This window comes from Lithobates pipiens, unplaced genomic scaffold, assembly GCF_037356315.1.
Source record: "Lithobates pipiens isolate NorthernLeopardFrog02 unplaced genomic scaffold, aLitPip1_a1.2 Scaffold_41, whole genome shotgun sequence".
Taxonomy (NCBI): domain Eukaryota; kingdom Metazoa; phylum Chordata; class Amphibia; order Anura; family Ranidae; genus Lithobates; species Lithobates pipiens.
Window position 1 is genome coordinate 5969167 of NW_027507861.1, and position 16791 is coordinate 5985957.

The 16791-nt window shown below is 47.7% G+C and overlaps 1 pseudogene; it reads left to right on the forward strand.

The window, feature by feature from the left end:
- Positions 1–16791, forward strand: part of LOC143956800 (uncharacterized) — a 499331-nt pseudogene that overhangs the window by 66833 nt on the left and 415707 nt on the right.

Below are 16791 nucleotides of genomic sequence, written 5' to 3' on the forward strand. Positions count from 1 at the left end.
ATGTCCGCGATGCTGTCCTCATGTCAGCTGGACCGGGTAAGCAAAGAAAAGTCTCTCAGCAGCAAAGTGGCAGTTAACACAGCGGGAGCTAACCTGTTATGTGTCCATCTTCCTGTGAGGTCCGGCCACGCCCCCCACCAACTGTCAAATTGAGCGGTGTTAGCCACTGATCTGCCTGTGAACGCAAAGCTGAAAGGAGTGCCGGGCCAGTGTGGCTCTTGGCTTCCAGGCACAACAGACGCAGCACGGCATGGCAACGTCTCACCTGGCATGTGGAATAGGTTCTGGGGAGCTTGGGCGGTGCAGCGGAAGAGACGCTAGCAGCGGAAAAGGAGGAGGCAGCTGAGGAAGAGAGGGAGGAGGATGGAGTAGGAGGAGGAGGAGAAGAGTCAGGCCTGCATGCAATCCGTGGCGGTAAAACCAAATCTACACGGGTGCCACGGGTTACATGCTTGACGGCCGTCAGAAGGTTCACCCAGTGGGAAGTAAAAGTGATATACCTTCCCTGCCCGTGTTTGCTAGACCACGTGTCTGTGGTCAGATGTATCTTGGCACCGACACTGTGTGCCAGAGATACATTCACTTGCCGCTGAACATGGCCATATAGCTCTGGGATGCCCTTCTCTGAGAAATACTTCCTTCCTGGGACCTTCCATTGTGGTGTTCCAATGGCCACAAATTTGCGAAAGGCCTCCGAGTCCACCAGTTTATATGGCAGTAGTTGGCGGGCTATGAGTTCTGACAAGCCAGCCATCAACCGTTGGGCAAGAGGGTTATCCGGCGTCATCATTTTTTTACGCTCGAACATTAGGCCCACGGAAGCCTGCCTTTTTGCAGAAAAACGTGAGCTTGGCGTGATGGAAGGTGGAGTGGAGGACAATTGTGAGGAGAGAGGAGAAGGAGAAGTAGAAGACGAGGCTGGACGGTGAGAGCCTGCAGTGTGGCTTTGTGTGTTCCGTTGCTCCCACTGGGCTCGGTGATGGCTGCTCATGTGCCTTCTTAAGGCGGTCGTCCCTAGGTGAGTGTTGGGCTTACCGCAACTAATGCGTTGACTGCAAAGATTGCAGATGGCAACGCTATTGTCAGCAGCGGACACGTTAAAAAAAGCCCACACTGCGGAGCCATGTGCCGGTGTCCTGGGAGCGCCAAATGTGACCGTACATGGTCGATGACTCGCTCCTGATACATTTGCAGTCTGCTTTGTCCCTCCTGTGCAATGTAAGTTATTCCTGCTTCTCCTCCCTATCTGCTGGTCCATATCTCCCTCTGAACTCCCCTCCTCTTCCTCTCTTGTGGGCACCCACGTGACATCACTAGACATGTCATCATCAACGTCACCTTCCCCACCCCTATAAGTAGAGATCTCGAAGTAGGCAGCAACACCGGGGACCAACCTCCTCCTTGGGCTGATCTGGGTACTGTCGTCAGACTGCTGAGTAGCGGTTGTTGCTACCTCCTCTTCCTGATCCAATACCAAGAGTGGCTGCGCATCAGAAATGTCCTCTTGATATGGATCGGAAAATAATTCCTGTGACTCAAGCGGAAGGTATGTGGTGGTGGTGTTGTTGGTGGTGTTGTTGGTGGTAGTGTCTTCGGGGGTGCACATAGCAGAGAGTGAAGAAGAGGGTGCAGATCGAGAGGATGAGGAGGGTGCAGAAGAGTAAGGCTGAGTGAGCCACTCAACCAAGTCTGGTGCGTTCTTTAAAGTAATTGAACGCACCTTCTGCAACTTCCCACTTTGGCTCAAGGCTGTTGCTCCTGCCCTACCCCTACCACCCCTGCGGAAGGGCCTGCCTCTTTCTCTGCCTGTCATTTTTTAAATCACCCTGTGACAAAACTCTTAGTCCCTATACCACTGAAGGACTGCTGCAGTATAGGGCAGCGGTCAGCAGTGGTGCACCTCAACCCTATCTATTGTGGACCGATAGCGGTCCTTACAGAACAGCAGACTGTACCGCACTCAACCCTATGTACTGTAGCACCCTAGACCAAGTTACCAGTCCTTATAGGAACTTTTGTGGACCAAGCAGGTTGTGTGTTAGTGATTAGCAGACTGTACGTCAGTCCCTATACCAATGAAGGACTGCTGCAGTATAGGGCAGCGGTCAGCAGTGGTGCACCTCAACCCTATGTATTGTGGACCGATAGCGGTCCTTACAGAACAGCAGACTGTACCGCACTCAACCCTATGTACTGTAGCACCCTAGACCAAGTTACCAGTCCTTATAGGAACTTTTGTGGACCAAGCAGGTTGTGTGTTAGTGATTAGCAGACTGTACGTCAGTCCCTATACCAATGAAGGACTGCTGCAGTATAGGGCAGCGGTCAGCAGTGGTGCACCTCAACCCTATCTATTGTGGACCGATAGCGGTCCTTACAGAACAGCAGACTGTACTGCACTCAACCCTATGTACTGTAGCACCCTAGACCAAGTTACCAGTCCTTATAGGAACTTTTGTGGACCAAGCAGGTTGTGTGTTAGTGATTAGCAGACTGTACTTCAGTCCCTATACCAATGAAGGACTGCTGCAGTATAGGGCAGCGGTCAGCAGTGGTGCACCTCAACCCTATGTATTGTGGACCGATAGCGGTCCTTACAGAACAGCAGACTGTACCGCACTCAACCCTATGTACTGTAGCACCCTACACAGACCAAGTTACCAGTCCTGATAAAGAGCTTTGTGGAACAAGTGAGTTGTGAATGATTAGCAGACTGCAGCAGAAGGGCAGCAGTCAAGTATAATATTCTTTCTATATTTGGAAGAAAGAATATTATACGTGTACAAGCCTATTACCGTACCACTGATACCAGTCCTGAAAAGAACCTTTGTGGAACTAATGGTAACAGCAACTGTTTAAACTGACCCTCACTGCCTGACACACTGCTTCCTTCCTGTCCCTATACAAACTGGCAAAAAAGAGGAGACTGGAACAATTACTGGTTACTCGAATAGCTCTTTTGTGGACCTGATAGTAACAGCTAATGATGATGATGACTAATCTGGCTGTCCCTAAAATAGCAGCAGACACAGCGCTCTGTCCCTTTCTCTAAACTGACAAAAGACGCTCAGGCTGCTGCAACAATCAGTAGCACAGCAAACCTATATACACCTAACACCTATACCAGTCCTGAAAAGAACTTTTGTGTACCAAATAGCTTGCGTTTTATCTGTCCCTACTCCACACAGCAACCTTTCCCTATAGTGACAGAAGAAAGAATGTAAAATGGCCGCCGGATCGGGTGTATTTATAGGTTAGGGGGAATGTCCAAGTGTCCATGTGCTGTCATGTCTCAATTGGCTGTCCTGTACCCCATGATAAACGTGTCATCATAGGTCAAAGTTCTTTTACACATTAAACACGTAAGTCCGCTGGGGCAAACGACGGAAAAAGGCGAGCGAACGAGCCTCACTGGGGTGACCCTTGAGAATTGTGTGCCCTCTGTAGGGCCTTCGTTAAGGTTCAGTCATTCTTTTTTGTTTCAATTATTTAGTCTTGTTGCATGCCTGTATTTTGTTCTCCATAGGTTTTGACTGCCGGAGGGGGGGTGTGTGAGCAGGGGGGGGGGCGGGGTCAGGCTGCCCCCCCCTCGTCCTAGGGCACCTTTCCTTTCCATTTTTGTATGTTTTTATTCATGTGCCTCCAGCGGCTATTTCATGCCGCACCCTCTTCTAGTGTTAAGTTGCATATATAGCGATTTATGTCTTCTCCTATTTGTACTTTCATTTAGGTCTTTTGGGTTGCTAGTCTCCTTCTTTCCCCTCCCCCCCCCCCCCCCATTCCCTCACCTTCCGCTCTCCCTCCTCCCCAACCCTCTTTTCTTTTCTCCTCTTCTTTTTTTCTTCTTTCTCCCCTTCTGCCCCCCTTCTCCTTCCACCGCTACATTCTCTCCCTCTCTTTCCCTCTCTCCCCCTCCCTCCCCCACTTACCCCTCTTAACCACTTGACCACTGGGCACTTAAACACCCTTAACCACTTTCAGACCGGACCATTTTGCTGGTAAATGACCAGAGGTCTTTTTACACTTTGGCACTGCGCTGCTTTAACTGGTAATTGCGCGGTCATGCAATGTTGTACCCAAACAAAATTTGCGTCCTTTTCTTCCCACAAATAGAGCTTTCTTTTGATGGTATTTGATTGCCTCTGCGATTTTTATTTTTTGCGATATAAACGTAAAAAGACCGCAAATTTTGAAAAAAAATGATATTTTCTACTTTTTGTTATTAGAAAAATCCAATAAACTCAATTTTAGTCATACATTTAGGCCAAAATGTATTCAGCCACATGTCTTTGGTAAAAAAAAAGTCAATAATTGTATATTTATTGGTTTGCGCAAAAGTTGTCACATCTACAAACTAAGGTACGTTTTCTGGAATTTACGCAGCTTTTAGTTTACGACTGCCTATCTCATTTCTTGAGGTGCTAAAATGGCAGGGCAGTACAAAACCCCCCCAAATGACCCCATTTTGGAAAGTAGACCCCCTAAGGAAATTGATAAGAGGCATGTTGAGCCCATTGAATATTTTATTTTTTTGCCTCAAGCGATTGAATAATGACAAAAAAAAAATTTTTTTTTTTTTTACACAAAGTTGTCACTAAATGATATATTGCTCACACATGCTATGGGCGTATGTGAAATGACACCCCAAAATTAATTCTGCTGCTTCTCCTGAGTACGGGGATACCACATATGTGGGACTTTTTGGGAGCCTAGCCGCGTACGGGGCCCCGAAAACCAAGCACCGCCTTCAGGCTTTCTAAGGGCGTAAATTTTTGATTTCACGCCTCACTACCTATTACAGTTTTAAAGGCCATAAAATGCCAAGATGGCACAAAACCCCCACAAATGACCCCATTTTAGAAAGTAGACACCCCAAGCTATTTGCTGAGAGGCATGTTGAGTCCATGGAATATTTTATATTTTGCCACAAGTTGCGGGAAAATTACAAACTTTTTTTTTATTTTTATTTTTTTCACAAAGTTGTCACTAAATGATATATTGCTCATGCATGCCATGGGCATATGTGAAATGACACCCCAAAATAAATTCTGCTGCTTCTCCTGAGTACGGGGATACCACATATGTGGGACTTTTTGGGAGCCTAGCCGCGTACGGGGCCCCGAAAACCAAGCACCGCCTTCAGGCTTTCTAAGGGCGTAAATTTTTGAGTTCACTTCTCACTACCTATTACAGTTTTGAAGGCCATAAAATGCCAAGATGGCACAAAACCCCCACAAATGACCCCATTTTAGAAAGTAGACACCCCAAGCTATTTGCTGAGAGGCATGTTGAGTCCATGGAATATTTTATATTTTGCCACAAGTTGCGGGAAAATTACAAACTTTTTTTTTTTTTTTTTTTTTTTCACAAAGTTGTCACTAAATGATATATTGCTCACGCATGCCATGGGCATATGTGAAATGACACCCCAAAATAAATTCTGCTGCTTCTCCTGAGTACGGGGATACCACATATGTGGGACTTTTTGGGAGCCTAGCCGCGTACGGGGCCCCGAAAACCAAGCACCGCCTTCAGGCTTTCTAAGGGCGTTACAGTTTTGAAGGCCATAAAATGCCAAGATGGCACAAACCCCCCCCCAAATGACCCCATTTTAGAAAGTAGACACCCCTAAATTTAGGGGTACACTAGTGAGACTAGGTAATAAATGGCGGGTGCCCTGAAACTATAAAAAAAATAACTAACCAACCAGCGTCACCTGTAACAGTTATATGGTGATCACTGGTGAAAGGGTTAACTAGGGGGCAATCAGGGGGCTTTATGCGGTAGTATATGGGGGTCCCTGGCGCTATAAAAAGCTGCGGCGAACCTAAATACCTACCTGCCTAACTAGCGTCACCTGTGACACTAATACAGCGATCAGAAAAACGATCGCTTATTAGGCTGGGTTCACACTGGAGCGATGCGGGAACGCCACGAATGCGCGGCGGGTTCCCGCATCGCATGCCTCCCGGCGGCAGTTCACACTGCCCTATGTGAACTGCTGGGAGTGTCAGTGAAATGTTAATGACACCCCCAGATCAGTTCGCATATCGCAGTGCGATCTGCAAACTTGGATCGCATGGTGTGAACACCCATGCGATCCGATTCTGCTGCGGACCAAAAAAAGGGTCCCGTGCGAGTTTGCGGTGGGTGCGGCGGGTGCGACACGAATTCAGCCATACTATTTGTATGGCTGAACTCAAATCGCACAGAGATCGGATGTGATTTGCACTGCAGTGCGGTGCGAATCACATCCGTTCTCATAAACCGCTGCAATGTGAACCCAGCCTTAGTGACACTGGCGACGGGGGGTGATCACGGGGTTAAACCTTTATTGGGGGGGTTAGGGGGGTACCTTAGAACTAAAGGGGGCTAACCCTAACTGCCCTAACAGTTATTAGTCACAAATGACACCCGCCGGGTGATCAGGGGGTTAAACCTTTATTAGGTAATAAATGGCGGGTGCCCTGAAACTATAAAAAAATAACTAACCAACCAGCGTCACCTGTAACAGTTATATGGTGATCACTGGTGAAAGGGTTAACTAGGGGGCAATCAGGGGGCTTTATGCGGTAGTATATGGGGGTCCCTGGCGCTATAAAAAGCTGCGGCGAACCTAAATACCTACCTGCCTAACTAGCGTCACCTGTGACACTAATACGGCGATCAGAAAAATGATCGCTTATTAGGCTGGGTTCACACTGGAGCGATGCGGAAACGCCGCGAATCCGCGGCGGGTTCCCGCATCGCATGCCTCCCGGCGGCAGTTCACACTGCCCTATGCGAACTGCTGGGAGTGTCAGTGAAATGTTACTGACACCCCCAGATCAGTTCGCATATCGCAGTGCGATCTGCAAACTCGGATCGCATGGTGTGAACACCCATGCGATCCGATTCTGCTGCGGGCCAAAAAAAGGGTCCTGTGTGAATTTGCGGCGGGTGCGGCGGGTGCGGCGAATGGCTGAACTCGAATCGCACAGAGATCGGATGTGATTTGCACTGCAGTGCGGTGCGAATCACATTCGTTCTCATAAACCGCTGCAATGTGAACCCAGCCTTAGTGACACTGGCGACGGGGGGTGATCACGGGGTTAAACCTTTATTGGGGGGGTTAGGGGGGTACATTAGAACTAAAGGGGGCTAACCCTAACCCTAACTGCCCTAACAGTTATTACAGTCACAAATGACACCAATGCAAAAAAAAAAAAAAAAATGACATTGGTGTCACTGTGACTGGGGGGCAGGGGTAATTGGGGGGGTGATCGGGGGGTAAAGGGGGGGTGTGAGTGTGCCTGGCATGTTCTACTGTATGTGGGGTGTGTTGGTGCAACTCACCGATCCGCTCTCCTCCGTGTCGGAACGAAAAATACCGACACGGAGGAGAGAATACATCACTTCCTCTCCTGTGTTTACATTACAGGAGAGGAAGTGATGTCACCGGGGATTTCCATTCGTCGGGAGCGATCGCGAGGGGGTGGCCATGAATGAATGGCCGTCCCCTCGTCCGGGATCGCTCCCGAACGAAAACCGACCGCCGCAGGCACCGGGCGGGGGCCCGATCGGGCCCCCGACCCGCGGGAGGCAAGGGACGTACATGTAAGCCCTTATGCCTGCCCGTGCCATTCTGCCGACGTACATCGGCGTGCGGCGGTCGGCAAGTGGTTAATAACCAGACCAATTTTCAGCTTTCGGTGCTCTCACATTTTGAATGACAATTACTCAGTCATGCAACACTGGACCTATATGAAATTTTTGTCCTTTTTTTCACACAAATGGAGCTTTCTTTTGGTGGTATTTAATCACCGCTGGGTTTTTTATTTTTTGTGCTATAAAAGAAAAAATACAGAAAATTCTGTAAAAAAAAGAATTTTTCTTCATTTCTGTTATAAAATTTTGCAGATTAGTAATTTTTTCTTCATAAATTTTGGCCAAAATTTATACCACTACATATCTTTGGTAAAAATAAGTACAAATTGGTGGATATTATTTGGTCTTTGTGAAAGTTATAGAGTCCACAAGCTATGGTGCCAATATCTGAAAATTGATCACACCTGAAGTACTGACAGCCTATTTCAATTCTTGAGACCCTAACATGCCAGAAAAGTACAAATACCCCCCAAATGACCCCTTTTTGGAAAGAAGACATTCCAAGGTATTAAGTAAGAGGCATGATGAGTTTTTTGAAGTTGTCATTTTTTCCCACAATTCTTTGCAAAATCAAGATTTTTTTTACTTTTTTTTTTTTTTCACAAAATTGTCATATTATCAGTTTATTTCTCACACAGCATACCACAAATTACACCCCAAAACACATTCTGCTATTACTCCCGTGTACGGCGATACCACATGTGTGAGACTTTTACACAGTGCGGCCACATACAGAGGCCCAACATGCAGGGAGCGCCATCAGGCGTTCTGGAGCACCCAGGACAATTCTGACATTTCTCTCCTACATGTAAAAATCATCATTTATTTGCTAGAAAATTACATCGAATCCCAAAACATTATATATATTTTTTTAGTAAACACCCTGGAGAATACAATGGTGGTTGTTGCAACTTTTTATCTCGCACGGTATTTGCGCAGCAATTTTTCGAATGCTTTTTTTTGGAAAAAAAAATGTTTTGTGCTTAAAAAAAAAAAAAACACAGTAAAGTTAGCCCAATTTTTGCATAATGTGAAAGATGAAGTTACACCGAGTAAATCGATACCTAACATGTCACTCTTTAAAATTGCACAGGCTCGTGGAATGGCGCCAAACGTCGCTACTTAAAAATCCCCATAGGCGACGATTTAATTTTTTTTTTACTGGTTATATGTTTTGAGTTACAGAGGAGGTCTAGGGCTAGAATTATTGCTCTCGCTCCAACGTACGTAGCGATACCTCCCATGTGTGGTTTGAACACCGTTTTCATATGTGGGCGGGACTTACGTATGCGTTCGCTTCTCCATGCGAGCACATGGGGACAGGGGCGCTTTAAAAAATAAATATATATATTTTTTTGTTCATTTTACTTTATTTATTTTAGTTTGACATTTTTTTCCCCAAAAATAAATTTTTTGATCACTTTTATTCCTATTACAAGGAATGTAAACATCCCTTGTAATAGGAATATGGCATGACAGGTCCTCTTTACAGTGAGAAATGGGGTCAATAAAACCCCACATCTCACCTCTGAGCTGGGAAGCCTGAAAAAAAAAAAAAAAAAAAGATTCTGGATTTGATAGTATTGGCGAGTCGGTAGAAGCACCGGAGGGCGGCGGGAGGGGGGGGGGTGTCTATGGCTGGGTATTTCAGGGTATCACCGACTATGGCTGGGTATGGCTGGGTATATCAGAGTATGGCTGGGTATCTCAGAGTATGGCGTTGCAGAGTATTGCGTTGCAGAGCATTGCAGGATATTGGAGGGTGTTACAGAGCGTTGCACGGTATTGGCGGGTGTTGCAGAGCATTGCAGAGTGTTGCAGGGTATTGGTGGGTGTTGCAGAGCATTGCAGAGTGTTGCAGGGTATTGGCGGGTGTTTCAGAGCATTGCAGGGTATTGCAGAGTATTGCAGGGTAATGCAGAGTATTGCAGGGTATTGCAGAGTATTGCAGAGTATTGCAGAGTATTGCAGGGTAATTGCAGAGTATTGCAGGGTAATTGCAGAGTATTGCAGGGTATTGCAGAGTATTGCAGGGTATTGCAGAGTATTGCAGAGTATTGCAGGGTAATTGCAGGGTAATTGCAGAGTAATGCAGAGTAATGGCAGGGTAATGGCAGGGTAATGCAGACTATTGCAGACTATTGCAGGGTATTGCAGGGTATTGCAGACTATTGCAGACTATTGCAGGGTATTGCAGGGTATTGCAGGGTATTGCAGGGTATTGCAGAGTAATGCAGAATAATGGCAGGGTATTGCAGAGTATGCACTGGTATTGCAGAGTATTTGCAGGGAATTGAGGGGTTAATTTTCGGTGAGCAGCGATGTGGGCACTGCAGATGCAGCCCACATCGCTGCTGACACCGATCTCTTCCCCCTCCGCTGTTCCGATCGGTACAGAGAGGGGGAGGGAGGAACCGGCGTCATAACATGACGCCGGTTTGTTTACAAGTGATCACTCCGTCATTTGACGGAGCGATCACGTGGTAAACGGCCACGACGAGCGGCCGTTTACCGTGATGCGCCGGGTCCTGTGGACCCGGCGGTCACGGATGCTCTCGAGTGCGCGCCCCAGGGGGCGCGCGAGAGCGGAATTCTGGGAGGACGTCATATGACGGCCTCCCACAGTTAAGAAACCGCCCTGAAGCCGTCATTCGGCTATAGGGCGGTTATTAAGTGGTTAATGACCCTACACTGCCCAATGGGATAGGCATATATTGATCATCAATGGAGGCTCCATGCTTCTCTGTTTGTGCTTATATGTTTCTGGTAAACCTATTTAGGATATTTTTCTAAGATCTGCTGAATTGATTTATGTGTTAGATCCATTTGCAGCGGGGAGTTGTCACTGCTCCCCCACCTCTCTGTGCTCTCCCTCTGTGGCCGTTTTTTCCTTTTGTTGGCCGCAGAGATAGTGCGCTATTTAGTCGGGCGATAAAGAAGTTATTTTTCACTTATCAATTTTAATGAAGTGCCCTACGCCTACTACTCTTTACTCTCTCCTTCTTCTCCCTGCTTCTTGTCTTTACTCTCTCCTTATCTCTTCTTTTTTATTTTTTATTACTGGTCAGTAGTGATGGCCGAATGGTTCGCCCGGCGGTCGTTTCGCGGCAAATTTCGGTCGTTCGCGGTCCGCTCGTTCGGCGGACTATTGGCGCCATTCGCCCCGGCGGACCTTCGTGTTTAATGTGTAAAAGAACTTTGACCTATGATGACACATTCATCATGGGGTACAGGACAGCAAATTGAGACATGACAGCACATGGACACTTGGACATTCCCCTAACCTATAAATACACCCGATCCGGTGGCCATTTTACATTCTTTCTTCTGTCACTATAGGGAAAGGTTGCTGTGTGGAGTAGGGAGAGATATATCGCTAGCTATTTGGTACACAAAAGTTCTTTTCAGGACTGGTATAGGTGTTAGGTGTATATAGGTTTGCTGTGCTACTGATTGTTGCAGCAGCCTGAGTGTCTTTTGTCAGTTTAGAGAAAGGGACAGGACGGTGCTGCAGGGAGAGTCAGATTAGTCATCATCATCATCATCATCATCATCATCATCATCATCATTAGCTGTTACTATCAGGTCCACAAAAGAGCTATTCCAGTAACCACTAATCGTTCCAGTCTCCTCTTTTTTGCCAGTTTGTATAGGTACAGGAAGGAAGCAGTGTGTCAGGCAGTGAGGGTCAGTTTAAAGAGTTGCTGTTACTATTAGTTCCACAAAGGTTCTTTTCAGGACTGGTATCAGTGGTATGGTAATAGGCTTGTACACGTATAATATTCTTTCTTCCAAATATAGAAAGAATATTATACTTGACTGCTGCCCTTCTGCTGCAGTCTGCTAATCATTCACAACTCACTTGTTCCACAAAGCTCTTTATCAGGACTGGTAACTTGGTCTGTGTAGGGTGCTACAGTACATAGGGTTGAGTGCGGTACAGTCTGCTGTTCTGTAAGGACCGATATCGGTCCACAATACATAGGGTTGAGGTGCACCACTGCTGACCGCTGCCCTATACTGCAGCAGTCCTTCAGCAGTATAGGGACTGACGTACAGTCTGCTAATCACTAACACACAACCTGCTTGGTCCACAAAAGTTCTTATAAGGACTGGTAACTTGGTCTAGGGTGCTACAGTACATAGGGTTGAGTGCGGTACAGTCTGCTGTTCTGTAAGGACCGCTATCGGTCCACAATACATAGGGTTGAGGTGCACCACTGCTGACCGCTGCCCTATACTGCAGCAGTCCTTCATTGGTATAGGGACTGAAGTACAGTCTGCTAATCACTAACATACAACCTGCTTGGTCCACAAAAGTTCTTATAAGGACTGGTAACTTGGTCTAGGGTGCTACAGTACATAGGGTTGAGTGCGGTACAGTCTGCTGTTCTGTAAGGACCGCTATCGGTCCACAATACATAGGGTTGAGGTGCACCACTGCTGACCGCTGCCCTATACTGCAGCAGTCCTTCAGCAGTATAGGGACTGACGTACAGTCTGCTAATCACTAACACACAACCTGCTTGGTCCACAAAAGTTCTTATAAGGACTGGTAACTTGGTCTAGGGTGCTACAGTACATAGGGTTGAGTGCGGTACAGTCTGCTGTTCTGTAAGGACCGCTATCAGTCCACAATACATAGGGTTGAGGTGCACCACTGCTGACCGCTGCCCTATACTGCAGCAGTCCTTCATTGGTATAGGGACTGAAGTACAGTCTGCTAATCACTAACACACAACCTGCTTGGTCCACAAAAGTTCTTATAAGGACTGGTAACTTGGTCTAGGGTGCTACAGTACATAGGGTTGAGTGCGGTACAGTCTGCTGTTCTGTAAGGACCGCTATCGGTCCACAATACATAGGGTTGAGGTGCACCACTGCTGACCGCTGCCCTATACTACAGCAGTCCTTCATGGTATAGGGACTGACGTACAGTCTGCTAATCACTAACACACAACCTGCTTGGTCCACAAAAGTGTATATATGCCCCTACCCTCCTCTTTGAAGAGGTTGAGCGGTGTCATATTTCTACTGGGGCTGCTTATGAGGGGATCACACCATCCCTGTGCTGTGCTGACTTCCTCCTGGGGGTTCTTATTATGAGGGGATCACACCATCCCTGTGCTGTGCTGACTTACTCCTGGGGCTGCTTACGGTGCTGCTGTCAGTGCTGTACATCACGGTGCTGGTGTGAGTGCTTAATGTCACGCTGCTGCTGTCAGTGCTGTATATCACGGTGCTGATGTGAGTGCTTAATGTCACGCTTCTCATGTCAGTGCTCTCTATCACGCTGCTGCTGTCAGTGCTGTATATCACGGTGCTGATGTCAGTGCTTAATGTCACGCTTCTGATGTCAGTGCTCTCTATCACTCTGCTGCTGTCAGTGCTGTATATCACGGTGCTGATGTCAGTGCTGTATGTCACGCTTCTGATGTCAGTACTCTCTATCACGGTGCTGATGTCAGTGCTGTATGTCACGCTTCTGATGTCAGTACTCTCTATCACGGTGCTGCTGTCAGTGCTGTATATCACGGTGCTGATGTCAGTGCTTAATGTCACGCTTCTGATGTCAGTGCTCTCTATCACGCTGCTGCTGTCAGTGCTGTATATCACGGTGCTGATGTCAGTGCTTAATGTCACGCTTCTGATGTCAGTGCTCTCTATCACGCTGCTGCTGTCAGTGCTGTATATCACGGTGCTGATGTCAGTGCTTAATGTCACGCTTCTGATGTCAGTGCTCTCTATCACTCTGCTGCTGTCAGTGCTGTATATCACGGTGCTGATGTCAGTGCTTAATGTCACGCTTCTGATGTCAGTACTCTCTATTACGGTGCTGGTGTCAGATGACTCTATCACGGTGCAGGTGTCATTGCTGTATGTCACACTGCTGGTGATCATCTCCTGCACCCTCTTCTTTGCCTACTCTGGTCCCTGACCTTCCCTCTCCTCCATTGCCTTCATGCGCTCCACAGTCCTGAATTGTCAGAACAATTTCCCATATAAAAAAAGAATGCTTGTAGTTATCGATCCCAAATTCACCTCATATATGTATTATGTCATTGGCCATGTGGTGGGACTATGTTTGCCCAGCTAATAATTATTTGGTCGCTGCAAATTTGACCTAAAGGTTTGCGAAGTTCGCCTCCCATTGAAGTCAATGGGGCCCGCTGCGAACGTTCGGTTTCGCGAACGGTCGGCCCCGTTCGCGGTCTGCGTTCGCGAAACATCCCGTCGGAAGTTCGTCCATCACTACTGGTCAGGTGGCTCCCTTGCATCACCCATCATCTTTTAATAATCCCCTCCTTCCACTCAGATGGCCCCCCTAAACATCCTCTCCCTTAACGTTAAGGGACTAAATTCCCCAAATAAGAGGGTCAAGGCCTTTCGTACCTTTGTTTCCCTGAAGGCCAACATTGTAGCCCTTCAGGAGACTCATTTCTCTACCCGTAGTACCCCTACATTTTTCAGTTCGTTACCCCCAAGTGTACACCGCCTCCGCTGAATCGAAGCACAGAGGGGTCCTACTGGCCTTCCACCACTCCTTGCCCTTTAAAGTGACAACAGAAATCAAAGATCCTGCTGGCCGCTACATCATACTAATAGGCCTTCTAGAAGACATGGAAACGTCCTTTGTTTCTTATTACGCCCCAAATATCAACCCAATTCCCTTCTTCTTTCACTTAATGCAGGTAGTCAGAACTCATTCTAAAGGTACACTCTTTATGTGCGGTGATTCCAATTTAGTACTCCATCCACATCTTGATAAATCCCCCTACTCTCCTGACCATTACTCCCCTTCTTCACAATTTCGCAGACTACTCCATCAATCTTCTCTCCTGGATACATGGAGAGAGTGCAACTCATTGAAGAAAAATTACACTTACTATTCTTACCCGCATAATTCTTTTTCCAGAATTGACCATATTCTTATTCCAGTCGCATCCTCTCCAATCCTACAACAATCTGTTATTCACCCTATTGCATGGTCAGACCATTGTGCTGTGATCACCACGGTCTCCATATTAATACCTCGCCCTGCCACTAAAACATGGTGCATGAATGAAGCCCACCTTACCAATCAGTCCTATTGTCTTGATATTCAATCAGCTCTTAATGATTATCTATCACACAACGCCACACCTGGTATATCGCCAACCCTGCTCTGGGAAGCACATAAGCCGGTGATCAGAGGCACATGTATCTCTGTTGCCACCCACCTTAAACGCATTAAGCAATCGAAACTTCATCAATTAGAATCTGACTTTCACCACGGTTCCTGCTGTTCCAGGCGTCCCCCTCTGCCACTAATAAACAGCTATTGGAGAAGACCAAGCTGGAATTGGACCTTCTTTTGGCCGAATATGCGGAGAAGTCTATCCGCCGGTCCGGTCACAAGATCTACACCAAGGCTAATAAGCCTGATACCTTTTTGGCACTTCGTCTCAGAAGACCAGATCATACCCATAACCCTATTAGACTTCGGCTGGCCAATGGCACTCATACAAGTAACCCTGTCAGAGTACTCTCTGAATTTCGCAAGCGTCTTGCTGATCTATATGAAGGGAGGGGGTCTCTTCCTTCTAAGGAGGCAGAGACACTCTTCCAGGACTTATCTATACCTAAATTGCCTGACACTAGTCGGGAGTCTATAGATAAATTAGTCTCGGTCGATGAGGTTCTCGGTGCTATTAAAACTCTCAAGCCCCACAAGCGTCCTGGTCCAGATGGTCTTCCAGGCATATATTACAAGAAATTTGCAACCACTCTGGCCCCACTCCTTGCCAATTCGTATAACGCCCTGCTGAAACAACAATCCCTCGGTCGTGATACCTTGACTGCCATTATAGCCATGCTCCCCAAACCCAACACTGATCATACCCTCTGGTCCAATTATAGGCCCATTTCCCTCTTAAATTTGGATGTGAAAATCCTAGCTAAAATTCTTGCCTTAAGGCTTAACCCAATAATTGGAGGCTTGATTCACAAGGACCAAGTGGGCTTCATCCCCCGTCGACAGGCCAGTGACAACATTCGTCGGGTTATCCTCCTACAACATATAGCAAAATCCCGCAAGATCCCTATGCATCTTTTATCACTCGACATCAGAAAAGCATTTGACACTGTCTCGTGGCCCTATCTCCTCTACATTTTAGGTCGCTGGGGCTTTGGTCCCAATTTCTTACAATGGGTGAGTGCCCTATATGCCCACCCACAAGATTATGTAAAATATTCTGGTTTCAGCTCAGAGTGCTTCCCCATTCGGAGAGGAACGAGACAGGGTTGCCCCTTATCCCCATTAATATTTGCTTTGGTGATCGAACCCCTTGCTGCTCTAATTAGATCAAACCCAAATATCCATGGCCTAGATATAGCTTCCACATCCCATAAACTCTGCCTCTTTGCCGACGACGCCCTCTTATTTGTTACCTTCCCACATATTTCCCTGCCTAACCTCCAACTACTTTTAACCAAGTTTGCTAAGATTTCAGGCCTAGGCCGCATACACACGGGCGGATTGTCTGGCCAACTAAGTTCGTCAGACAATCCGACAGACAGTCCGTCCAAACTTTTGAATGAACGGACTTGCCCACACACGGCATTTTTTGAGCGGACTAATACGGCGGACCAAGTCCGCCATACAATCCGCTCTACTTTTGAAATGAACGGACTCGCCCACACACGCGGAGGAAAGTCCACTCATTTCGAGCGCGTCTCCAGGTAGGCGGGGCCTGCGAAGGAGACGTCGCTGGCCCCGCCGCCTGGAATGGACTTAAAAGGGGACCCCAACGCCGAAAAAAAATCGGCGTGGGGGTGCCCCCCAAGTCCACAACAGACCCTTGTCCGAGCACGCTACCCGGCCGGCCAGGAAAGGGGGGCGAGCGAGCGCCCCCCCCCTCCTGAGCCGTACCAGGCCGCGTGTCCTCAACATGGGGGGTGCCTTGGGGAAGGGGGGGCCGCGCGGCCCCCCCACCCCAAAGCACCTTGTCCCCATGTTGATGAGGACAAGGGCCTCTTCCCGACAACCCTGGCCGTTGGTTGTCGGGGTCTGCGGGCGGGGGGCTTATCGGAATCGGGGAGCCCCCTTTAATAAGGGGGCCCCCGGATACCGGCCCCCCACCCTATGTGAATGAGTATGGGGTA